The sequence below is a fragment of the Benincasa hispida genome, chromosome 12 (genome assembly GCF_009727055.1).
Source record: "Benincasa hispida cultivar B227 chromosome 12, ASM972705v1, whole genome shotgun sequence".
NCBI classification, from domain to species: Eukaryota; Viridiplantae; Streptophyta; class Magnoliopsida; order Cucurbitales; family Cucurbitaceae; genus Benincasa; species Benincasa hispida.
This window is the reverse complement of record NC_052360.1, coordinates 64,143,360-64,153,930: the sequence shown is the minus strand read 5'-3', so window position 1 is coordinate 64,153,930 and position 10,571 is coordinate 64,143,360. Positions and strand designations below refer to the sequence as shown.

The 10,571-nt window shown below is 40.5% G+C and overlaps 1 long non-coding RNA gene across 1 annotated transcript; it reads left to right on the top strand.

Annotated features, from left to right (window-relative positions):
• The first annotated feature begins 1,410 nt into the window (after positions 1-1,410).
• LOC120068202 lies at positions 1,411-2,568 on the top strand. Its single transcript, XR_005479123.1, has 2 exons — positions 1,411-1,586; positions 2,392-2,568. It is a non-coding gene; the product is annotated as an uncharacterized LOC120068202 (long non-coding RNA).
• The last annotated feature ends 8,003 nt before the right edge of the window (positions 2,569-10,571 follow it).

The window sequence follows — 10,571 nt, the reverse complement described above, 5'->3', positions numbered from 1 at the left end:
AGTCGCTTGCTTAGTTGTTATGTCTTGTAGAACCAACATGGCGATGGTTCTTCTTCATCTGCTATGACTTTTATGTCCATTCAATACCCGAGTCCCAATCCGAAGTTTGGTGAATACTTCTAATTCTTCATCGCGTTCAGTTCTGCGCAACTATAATGAGTCCTCGGGTGTAGCTTCTTTCTTAGGCACTGTTTGCAATCTCCCTGAATCTCAATGTTTTGGTCCCTCTTTAGTCTAAAAATGTAATCTGATGTTGCTTGGACTTGCCTCTCCTCACCATCCTTCATCAGCCTCGGCTACTCTTTTTTTTTTTTTTTAATGCACATTTTTGTTTTGCAGAGATGCCTTCCCGCATTGCTTTGATGACTAAAATTCATCACAAGTAGAGCCAAAATAGGAAAGAGAAGGACGACTCTTCTAGGAGGCCTCAGGCCAAGATAAATTACCTTACCGATGATGAGTCTACCGAATAGCATTCTACATGTAAACCCGAGACTTTCCTTGGATTATTTGCTCTTGTCACATATTGTAGGATGTTGGATTTAAGTTATTGTTGTTCCATTGTTGAAGAAAAATGGCAAAGCTTTTGGTTGAGGTTGTCTTTGATAATTTTGGAATTTATTAATAAAGAAAAGAAAAGAAAGGAAATAAAGAAAAAAAAAATAAAATGAAAGGAAATGGGAACCCATTCGGTGCTTAATGGTATAAAGTGAGAACCCACCACCGCCTAACTCATTTCAGCCCATTTCTCCATCATTTTCCATCTGATTTTCAGAGCATTTCGAGAAAGAGAGTGAAGGAAGAGGAAGAAGAAGCTTGCTGCAGGTTGGAGGTTGAAAAAGGGAGGAAAAAGTTCATGCAAGTGCAACCATAGAAGAATCTGGGTTCAACCTGCCTATCTCTGGTTTTTAAGTCAGTTTGAGCTACACAAGAAGAACTAAGAGGTGAGGCCTGACTTCTTTGAATTTTTTAACAAATTTCATGAAGGAAGCTTGAGCTAAGTCTGATGTTAAGTTAATGATTTTTGAAAAGGAAAACAGAGCATAGAATTTTCGTGCAAATCAGAAGGATCTCTAGTTTTCTCTGGTTTTTCGAACATTTTGGGGTGTACAGGTTGAATTAGAAGCTTAACTGAGTATGGTTGGAAAGCTTATTCAATTTCCTATAACTTACATGAAGAATTTGTGAGCCAAAAATGAATAGAAGTAGGTTTAATTTCAGGAGAAAGCTAAAGGGTAGCAGAGAAGCACAAATCTGTATTTACTGTGTTTGAGGGATTTTTGGACAAATCCATTGGGAATATCGTATTTCTTTAGGTAAGTTGTAGAGAGTTCCAAAATGAAGAGTTTGATATATAGTATATTAATTTTGGTCAAGTATTGAGGAAGTTATTAGTATTGGAAATTAGGGTATTGAATCTGGAAAATCTGGAAAAAAAAGTGTGAAGTATGATTTTATTTATAGAATTTAGAATTCATGAGCATGGAAAGACAAGACGATTTATAGTTCTGATGCTCAGTTTTGGTTTGTTTGACAGGCTAAGAGGAAATAGGCCGAGTCTACAGACCAGGGAACTAGCCAAGACTGTGAGTGACAAAACGAACTTCGAAAATGATTTCTAAACTGTAATTTATGTTTAAATGGTTTACATGCTTGAATATGAACTTATGAATGATACATGATTTCTATGAATGGTTTCAAGCATAAGTTTTGAGCTTATATTTTCTAATGAGGTTTCTATACGAGCACATGATTATTGAACTCCTCAAAAGTAGTTGAAACGATATCAATTAAAGTAAAGTATGTATTAGCAAGTACTGTTAAAAGATTTTTAGTTTTTCACGAGCAAGCTGAGTAAGGTTGAGTTTTACGAAGGATAAAGATAAGCAGACATGTTTTAATATTTTCATGTGGTTTTCTGAGACTTTTATTGACTACATGACTGAGATATTGAGCCCGAGGCTATATGGTACCGTGTGCACACAGGTTATATTCCGTTGTTGACGTTGAGTGTACTCTGTGAATACAATGCTATCGTGAGTGCTGGGCGGGCCCCACTACGAAAAAGACGATGGGAGTGCTGGGCGGGCCCCACTACATCGTAGAGCTAGTACACGTTGGTTGTACTGGGCGTGCCCTACACAACGTTGATTTGTCATGTTAGTTAAAATGTTTTATATACGTGATATGCCTTGCTAGATTTTAATGACATACTTGCGGAATATTTGAGAAAGTTTTTAGCGTTACACGTTTATGTTTAACGCTTTGATTGAACAAATTCATACGTTTAAAGGTTTATCACGTGTTCTGATTTGCGGATTTACAGTTTTAAATTTAGTCACTCACTGGGCTTCGTAGCTCACTCTTTCAAAATGTTTTCCCACTTTTCAGGTAGAGTTCGAGCTCTCGGTGCCTGATAACTGCCAAGTCTGTTTTCTGCTAAAAGCTTCCAGATCAAGCTCCATACGTGGGTGGAGTTGTACATTGTGTCTGTTTGTATTGTAAATGTCTTTGTAAGAACTGGATAGTTTATGGTTGTGTAAGCACTAGATGTCGTGGTTGTGTAAACCCCAGTTGGATATGTTTTTTGTTGTGATATCTCTATCAGGTTATTTTCCAAACCGAGTTATGTCAGGACTGCACTTCATGTGTGTCTAAAGGTTTTCAGGGGTTCCGCTGTGTTGTGTTACATGTAAAGTATTTTATATCTAAGTTTAATATGTTTATCAGGTTCAACGATTCAGCAGGGTCAACAGGTATCGTTAGAGGAGGACGATGTCTGTTGGCTTCATGCCATCTCCCTGACTAAGCTAGCAGGTAGTTTAGGAGGGGGTGTGACAACTTGGTATCATAGCGGTTAGCTCCATGGGAAATGAGATAGAGCAGTTAGTGCTTAGAAGAATCTAGGAAGTAAATAGTTAGACGATGAGTCAGTTCAGATAGAACTAGCATAGTATGGTCCAAGTATGGATAAAAGTGAGTACAGTCAGGACTAGAATGTGGGTAGAAGTTTAGTATCATGCATCTGAGTTAAGTATCTATAGCATGTTTGATGTGTTGATATGTTATAGGAGTAATGCCACCACATACCAGCAAACGACGCTGGCAGAATCAGGACGGGACACAGGATCCTACCCAAGGTTAATCTGAAAGGGGAACCAATTCCCCGAGAGTGCAGACTAGAGTAGAAAACGAGTAGTTTTTTGGATCTGCACAGGAGGTAGGTAGGCCAGAGAGAGCAGGGCCTAGTGATCCGAAAAAGATGTATGGAATAGAATGGTTGAAGAAATTAGGAGCCACAGTGTTTGAGGGTTCCACAGATCCACCTGACACTGAGGTTTGGTTAAATATGCTTGAGAAATGCTTCAATGTGATGAGCTGTCCTGAGGAGTGAAAAGTCAGATTGGCCACATTCCTACTGCAGAAGAAGGCTGAAGGATGGTGGAAATCCATATTAGCCAGGCGCAGTGATGCACGTACGTTAAACTGGCAGACTTTCAGAGGCATATTCGAAGACAAGTATTATCCTAGCACATACTGTGAGACAAAGAGAGATGAGTTCCTAGGGCTGAAGCAAGGGTCACTTTCAGTGGCCGAGTACGAAAGAAAGTATATCGAGCTTTCACGGTATGCTGATGTAATTGTGGCATCTAAGAGTGACAGGTGTCGAAGGTTTGAAAGAGGGCTGCGTTTTGAGATACGTACCTCGGTTACAGCCATTGCTAACTGGACGGATTTTTCCCAGTTAGTACAGATTGCCCTACGTGTGGAGTAGAGTATAACAGAGGAGAAGTCAGCAGTGGAGCCTAGTTGTGGGGAGGTCGTGAACACAGTGAGGTTCACACTGGAGTGAATGCTTTAGGCGTCACAGACTTTAAGCGTCGGTCTGGTGGCTATCTCCGAGGCACGATGGAGTTCAAGGTATGTCTATCAAGCCAGAGCCGAAGAGCCACCAGTCATTTGCTTAGTTCAGCAGCAAGACCGCAGATGGGTTAGGAGTCCGTTGTTAGTGAAACCAGGAGAACCCCATGTGCAAGTTGTGGCAGGAATCATCAGGGCCAGTGTCTTGTTGGTGCCGGTGTGTGTTACTAGTGTGGACAGCTAGAGCATTTCAAGAGAGACTGTCCACAGCTGAGAGCAGCAGTTCAGAGGGACCAGTGCATTGAGTCCCACACAGTTGAGCAACCGAGATTCTCAGCGGCTGCAGGAGAGGGCATCAGCAGTGCAAAGCAGAAGAGAGTTGTGGGGAGACCTAGGCAGCAGGGAAAACTCTACGCTATGACTCAACAGGAAGCAAAGGATACATCAGACGTGATTACTGGTACGGTTTTTATTTGTAATGTACCTGCACGTGTTTTATTAGATCCAGGTGCTATGCATTCCTTTGTTTCTAATATGTTTCTAACTAAGCTGAATAGGATGCTAGAGCCTTTATCTGAGGGGTTAGTTATATACACTTCAGTTGGTGACGTTTTACTAGTCAATGAAGTGCTGCGTGATTGTGAGGTTTTAATAGAAAGTCTCAGTATGCTAGTGGATCTTCTTCCACTAGAGTTGCAGGCGTTGGATGTAATTTTGGGAATGGATTTCTTATTCACTCACTATGCTTCTATGGATTGCCATAGGAAGGAAGTGACTTTTAGGAAACCAGGTTTGGCTGAAGTGGTTTTCAGGGGTGAGAGGAAGATTATTCCTACGAGTTTGATTTCAGCTCTGAAAGCTGAGAAGTTGTTGAGAAAGGGTTGCGCAACGTTTCTTGCACACGTAGTAGAGGTGTAGGAAGAAAAGCTGAAACCAGAAGATGTTCCTGTAGTGAACGAATTTCTTGATGTTTTTCCAATTGATCTATCAGGTTTGCCACCTGATAGAGAGGTGGAGTTCATTATTGAATTGTTACCGGGAACAACACCTATTTCACAAGAGCCATATAGAATGGCTCTGAGCGAGCTTAAGGAGCTGAAAGTGCAGTTACAAGAACTAGTTGACAAAGGATACATCAGGCCTAATGTATCGCCTTGGGGAGCTCCAGTGTTATTCGTGAAGAAGAAAGATTGTACCCTCAGATTATGCATTGATTACAGGCAGTTAAACAAGGTCACGATACGTAACAAGTATCCTCTACCACGCATTGATGACTTGTTTGACTAGTTAAGAGGAGCAACAGTGTTCTCTAAGATTGATTTCAGGTCAGGATACCACCAGTTAAAGGTTAGGGAATCAGATATTCCTAAGATAGCATTCAGAACGAGGTATGGGCACTATGAGTTTTTATTGATGCCATTCAGTTTAACGAATGCGCCAGCAGTTTTCATGGACCTCATGAACAGGATCTTCCATCAGTACTTAGATCAGTTTGTGATAGTGTTCATCGATGACATATTAGTTTACTCAATTGACAGAAAAGCCCATGAGGAAATCTGAGGATTGTTCTATAGACACTACGTGATAAACAGTTGTACGCTAAGTTCAGCAAATGTGAGTTTTGGTTGAAACAGGTAGTGTTCTTAGGGCATGTAGTTTTAGCAGACGGAGTTAGTGTTGATCTGCAGAAAGTGGAAGCTGTTGTCAACTGGGAGAGACCAGCTAGTGCAATAGAGGTACGTAGTTTCCTAGGCCTGGCTGGATACTACAGACGTTTTGTTGAGAATTTCTCATGATTAGCATTACCCTTGACAGGAGCTGAATTTGAGTGGTTGGATAAATGCGAACTGAGTTTCTAGGAGCTGAAGAAGAGATTAGTGACAGCACCTATTCTGACACTTCATGTAACAGGGAAGGAGTATGTGATCTATTGTGACGCTTCGAGGCAAGGTTTAGGTTGCGTGCTTTTGCAGGAAGGAAAGGCAATAGCTTATGCTTCAAGGCAGTTGAAGAAGCATGAGTGTAATTACCCTACCCATGATCTTGAGCTGGCAGCAGTTGTTTTAGCACTGAAGATCTGGAGACATTATTTATTCAGTGAGAAGTGCCACATTTTCACAGATCATAAGAGCCTGAAGTATATCTTTGATCAGAAAGAGCTGAATCTGAGACAGAGGCGATGGCTAGAACTGATTAAAGACTATGACTATACCATTGATTACCATCCGGGTAAGGCCGTAGTGGCAGATGCATTAAGTAGGAAGTCGAGACTTTCGAAGAGTGCCTTGTGTGGTATTCGAGCAACCTTGCTAAGTGAGTTAAGAGGTTCCAGGGCGGTTGTGACTGCAGAGAGTTCAGGGAGTCTTTTAGCTCAATTTCAGGTTAGGTCTTCTCTAGTAGCAGAGATTGTGAGAAGACAGCCAGAGGATAGTAACTTACAGAAGATGCTTGCAAAGTCCAAGCAAGGACCAGAGGAAGAATTTGAGTTGAGAGCAGACGAAGCCATAGTTAAGCAGAGAAGACTATGCGTTCCGAGTATTAGTGAGCTTAAGAATGCTATACTAGAGGAAGCTCACAGTTCAGTTGACGCTATACATCCAGGAAGCACCAAGTTGTACGGAACTTTGAAGAAAACTTATTGGTGGCCTGGTATGAGCGAGAGATAGCCGAATATGTTGATAAATGTTTGATCTGCCAACAGATTAAACCAGTGAGACAGGGGCCAGGAGGACTCCTTAATCCATTGCCAGTGTCGGAGTGGAAGTGGGAGCATATTACCATGGATTTTCTGTTTGGATTACCTCGTACTACTGGTGGACATGATGGTATATGGGTAATAGTAGACAGACTCACTAAGGCAACACGGTTTATACCGATTAAAGCGACGTCTACACTAGATCGGCTAACTAAGCTATACGTCGACAGGATTGTGAGTCAGCATGGAGTGCCAGTGTCCATAGTTTCAGATAGGGATCCAAGGTTTACTTCTAAGTTTTGGCCTAGTGTGCAGAAAGAAATGGGAACAAAGTTGAAGTTCAGTACAGCGTTTCATCCCTAGATAGATGGTTAGTCAGAGAGGACCATCCAGACCTTAGAAGACATGTTAAGAGCATGTGTCCTTCCATTTAAGGGAAGTTGGGATACCCACTTATCACTTATGGAGTTTGCTTATAATAACAGTTATCAGTCTAGTATCGGCATGGCACCATTCGAGGCTTTGTATGGCAGACCATGCAGAACTCTATATGCTGGAACGAAGTGGGAGAGTGAAAGCTAGTTGGTCCTAAGTTAGTACAAGTTACATCAGACAATATTAAGTCGATTAGAGAGAACCTGAAGATATCTCAAGATCGACAAAGAGACTTAGAATTCCAGGTTGGAGATCAAGTTTTCTTAAAGTTATCTCCGTGGAGAGGTGTTCTTCGCTTTGGGAGGAAAGGTAAGCTGAGTCCTAGATATATTGGTCCTTATCGGATAACAGAATGAGTTGAACCAGCAGCCTATAGACTAGAGTTGCCAGCAGAACTTGCTCGAATACATGATGTTTTCCATGTGTCCATGTTGAGGAAATATATTCCAGATTCGTCACATGTGTTGCAAGCACAACCGGTTGAGCTGAAAGAAGACTTGAGTTATAAAGAGGAAGCGGTTCAGATCCTCGACAGAAAGGAGCAAGTTTTGAGGAACAAAACGATCCCACTCGTGAAGGTCCTTTGGAGACATCACGAAGTGGAGGAGGCAACCTGGGAGTCAGAAGACCAGATGAGGAGGAGTTACCCGATGCTCTTCACCTAAGGACTTCTAAATTTCGAGGATGAAATTTCATAAGGGGGAGGTAAGTTGTAAACCCGAGAGTTTCCTTGGATTATTTGCTCTTGTCACATATTGTAGGATGTTGGATATAAGTTATTGTTGTTCCATTATTGAAGAAAAATGGCAAAGCTTTTGGTTGAGGTTGTGTTTGATAATTTTGGAATTTATTAATAAATAAAAGAAAAGAAAGGAAATAAAGAAAAAAAAAAGAAAATGAAAGGAAATGGGAACCCATTCGGTGCTTAATGGTATAAAGTGAGAACCCACCACCACTTAACTCATTTCAGCCCATTTCTCCATCATTTCCCATCAGATTTTCAGAGCATTTCGAGAGAGAGAGTGAAGGAAGAGGAAGAAGAAACTTGCTACAGGTTGGAGGTTGAAGAAGGGAGGAAAAAGTTTATGCAAGTGCAACCATGGAAGAATCTGGGTTCAACCTACCTATCTCTGGTTTTTAAGTCGGTTTGAGCTACACAAGAAGAACTAAGAGGTGAGGCCTGACTTTCTTGAACAAATTTCATGAAGGAAGCTTGACCTAAGTCTGATGTTAAGTTAATGGTTTTTGAAAAGGAATACAGAGCACAGAATTTTCGTGCAAATCAGAAGAATCTCTGGTTTTCTCTGGTTTTTCTAACATTCTGGGGTGTACAGGTTGAATTAGAAGCTCAATTAGGTATGGTTGGAAAGCTTATTCAATTTCCTATAATTACATGAAGAATTTGTGAGCCAAAAATTACTAGAAGTAGGTTTAATTTCAGGAGAAATGTAGAGGGTAGCAGAGAAGCACGAATCTGTATTTGTTGTGTTCAGAGGATTTCTGAACAAATCCGTTGGGAATCTCGTTTTTATTCCTTCAGGTAAGTTGTAGAGGGTTCCAACATGAAGGGTTTGATATATAGTACATTCATTTTGGTCAATTATTGAGGAAGTTAGGAGTGTTGGAATTTAGGGTATTGAATCTGAAAAATCTGGAAAAAAAAAAGCGTAAAGTATGTTTTTATTTCTAGAATTTAGAATTCATGGGCATGGAAAGACAAGACGATTTATAGTTCTGATACTCAGTTTTGGTTTGTCTGACAGGCCAAGAGGAAATAGACCGAGTCTACAGACCAGGGAACTAGCCAAGACTGTGAGTGACAAAACGAACTTCGAAAATGATTTCTAAATAGTAATTTATGCTTAAATGGTTTACATGCTCGAATATGAACTTATGAATGATACATGATTTCTATGAATGGTTTCAAGCATAAGTTTTGAGCTTAGATTTTCTAATGAGGTTTATATACGAGCACGTGATTATTGAACTCCTGAAAAGTAGTTGAAACGATATCATTTAAAGTAAAGTATATATTAGTGAGTACTGTTAAAAGATTTTCAGTTTTTCACGAGCAAGCTGAGTAAGCTTGAGTTTTACAAAAGATAAAGATAAGCAGGCATGTTTTAATATTTTGATGTGATTTTCTGAGACTTTTATTGACTACATGACTGAGATATTGAGCTCGAGGCTATATGGTACCGTGTGCACACAGGTTATATTCCATTGTTGACGTTGAGTGTACTCCGTGACAACAATGCTATCGTGAGTGCTGGGCGGGCCCCATTACGACAAAGACGATGGGAGTGCTGGGCAGGACCCACTACATCATAGAGCTAGTAAACGGTGGTTGTATTGGGTGTGCCCTACACAACGTTGATTTGTCATGTTAGTTAAAATGTTTTATATACTTGATATGCCTTGCTAGATTTTAATGACGTGCTTGCAGAATATTTGAGAAAGCTTTTAGCATTACACGTTTATGTTTAATTCTTTGATTGAACAGATTCATACGTTTAAAGGTTTATCACGTGTTCTGATTTGCGGATTTACAGTTTTAAATTTAGTCACTCACTGGGCTTCGTAGCTCACTCTTTCAAAATGTTTTCCCACTTTTCAGGTAGAGATCGAGCTCTCGATGCCTGATAACTGCCAAGTCTGTTTTCTGCTAAAAGCTTCCAGATCAAGCACCATACATGGATGGAGTTGTACATTGTGTCTGTTTGTATTGTAAATGTCTTTGTAAGAACTGGATAGTTTATGGTTGTGTAAGCATTAGATGTCGTGGTTGTGTAAACCCCAGTTTGATATGTTTTTTGTTGTGATATCTCTATTAGGTTAGTTTCCAAATCGAGTTATGTCAAGACTGCACTTCATGTGTGTCTAAAGGTTTTTAGGGGTTCCGCTGTGTTGTGTTACATGTAAAGTATTTTATATCTAAGGTTAATATGTTTATCAGGTTCAACGATTCAGTAGGGTCAACAGGTATCGTTAGAGAAGGACGATGTCTGTTGGCTTCACGCCATCTCCTTGACTAAGCTAGCAAGTAGTTTGGGAAGGGGTGTGACACTGCCCATCTCCCCTCTCGCCCTGTTCCTCCAATGAGTCTTCTGCCTCCCTGTTTCCATAAGAAACTCCTCCTCCACAAGAGAACTCCTTATCGTCGAACACCTATTTTCATTTTCCTTGTGGTTTCTTCGAAGTGGGTGGTGAAATGGAACTTCTAGCATAAAGATTTGCTCTTTGGTAGGGAGTTGGGTCCAACCCCCTTCTCCACCGTTTGGACACGATGATCCAATTAAGGCAATTACAATCACTTTGAATGACTTTTGTGATGTGAGTTTGTGGTGTCTTGCATGTTCATTCTTTCTTACTCTTTTCTAATTGTACTCTAGTCGACCTCGATATTTATTTATACGAGGTCGGGCATGTAGCTTGTTAACGTTTACTGGCCCTTCTTGTTGTCCTTTTCTCAGGCCTTTTCTCGCATTGCAACATAAACGATGAGAGTGACTAACCATATTAATTACCTAATGGAATCTCGAGTTCCACGGGAAGAATTGACCCAAGCTCAATTAACATT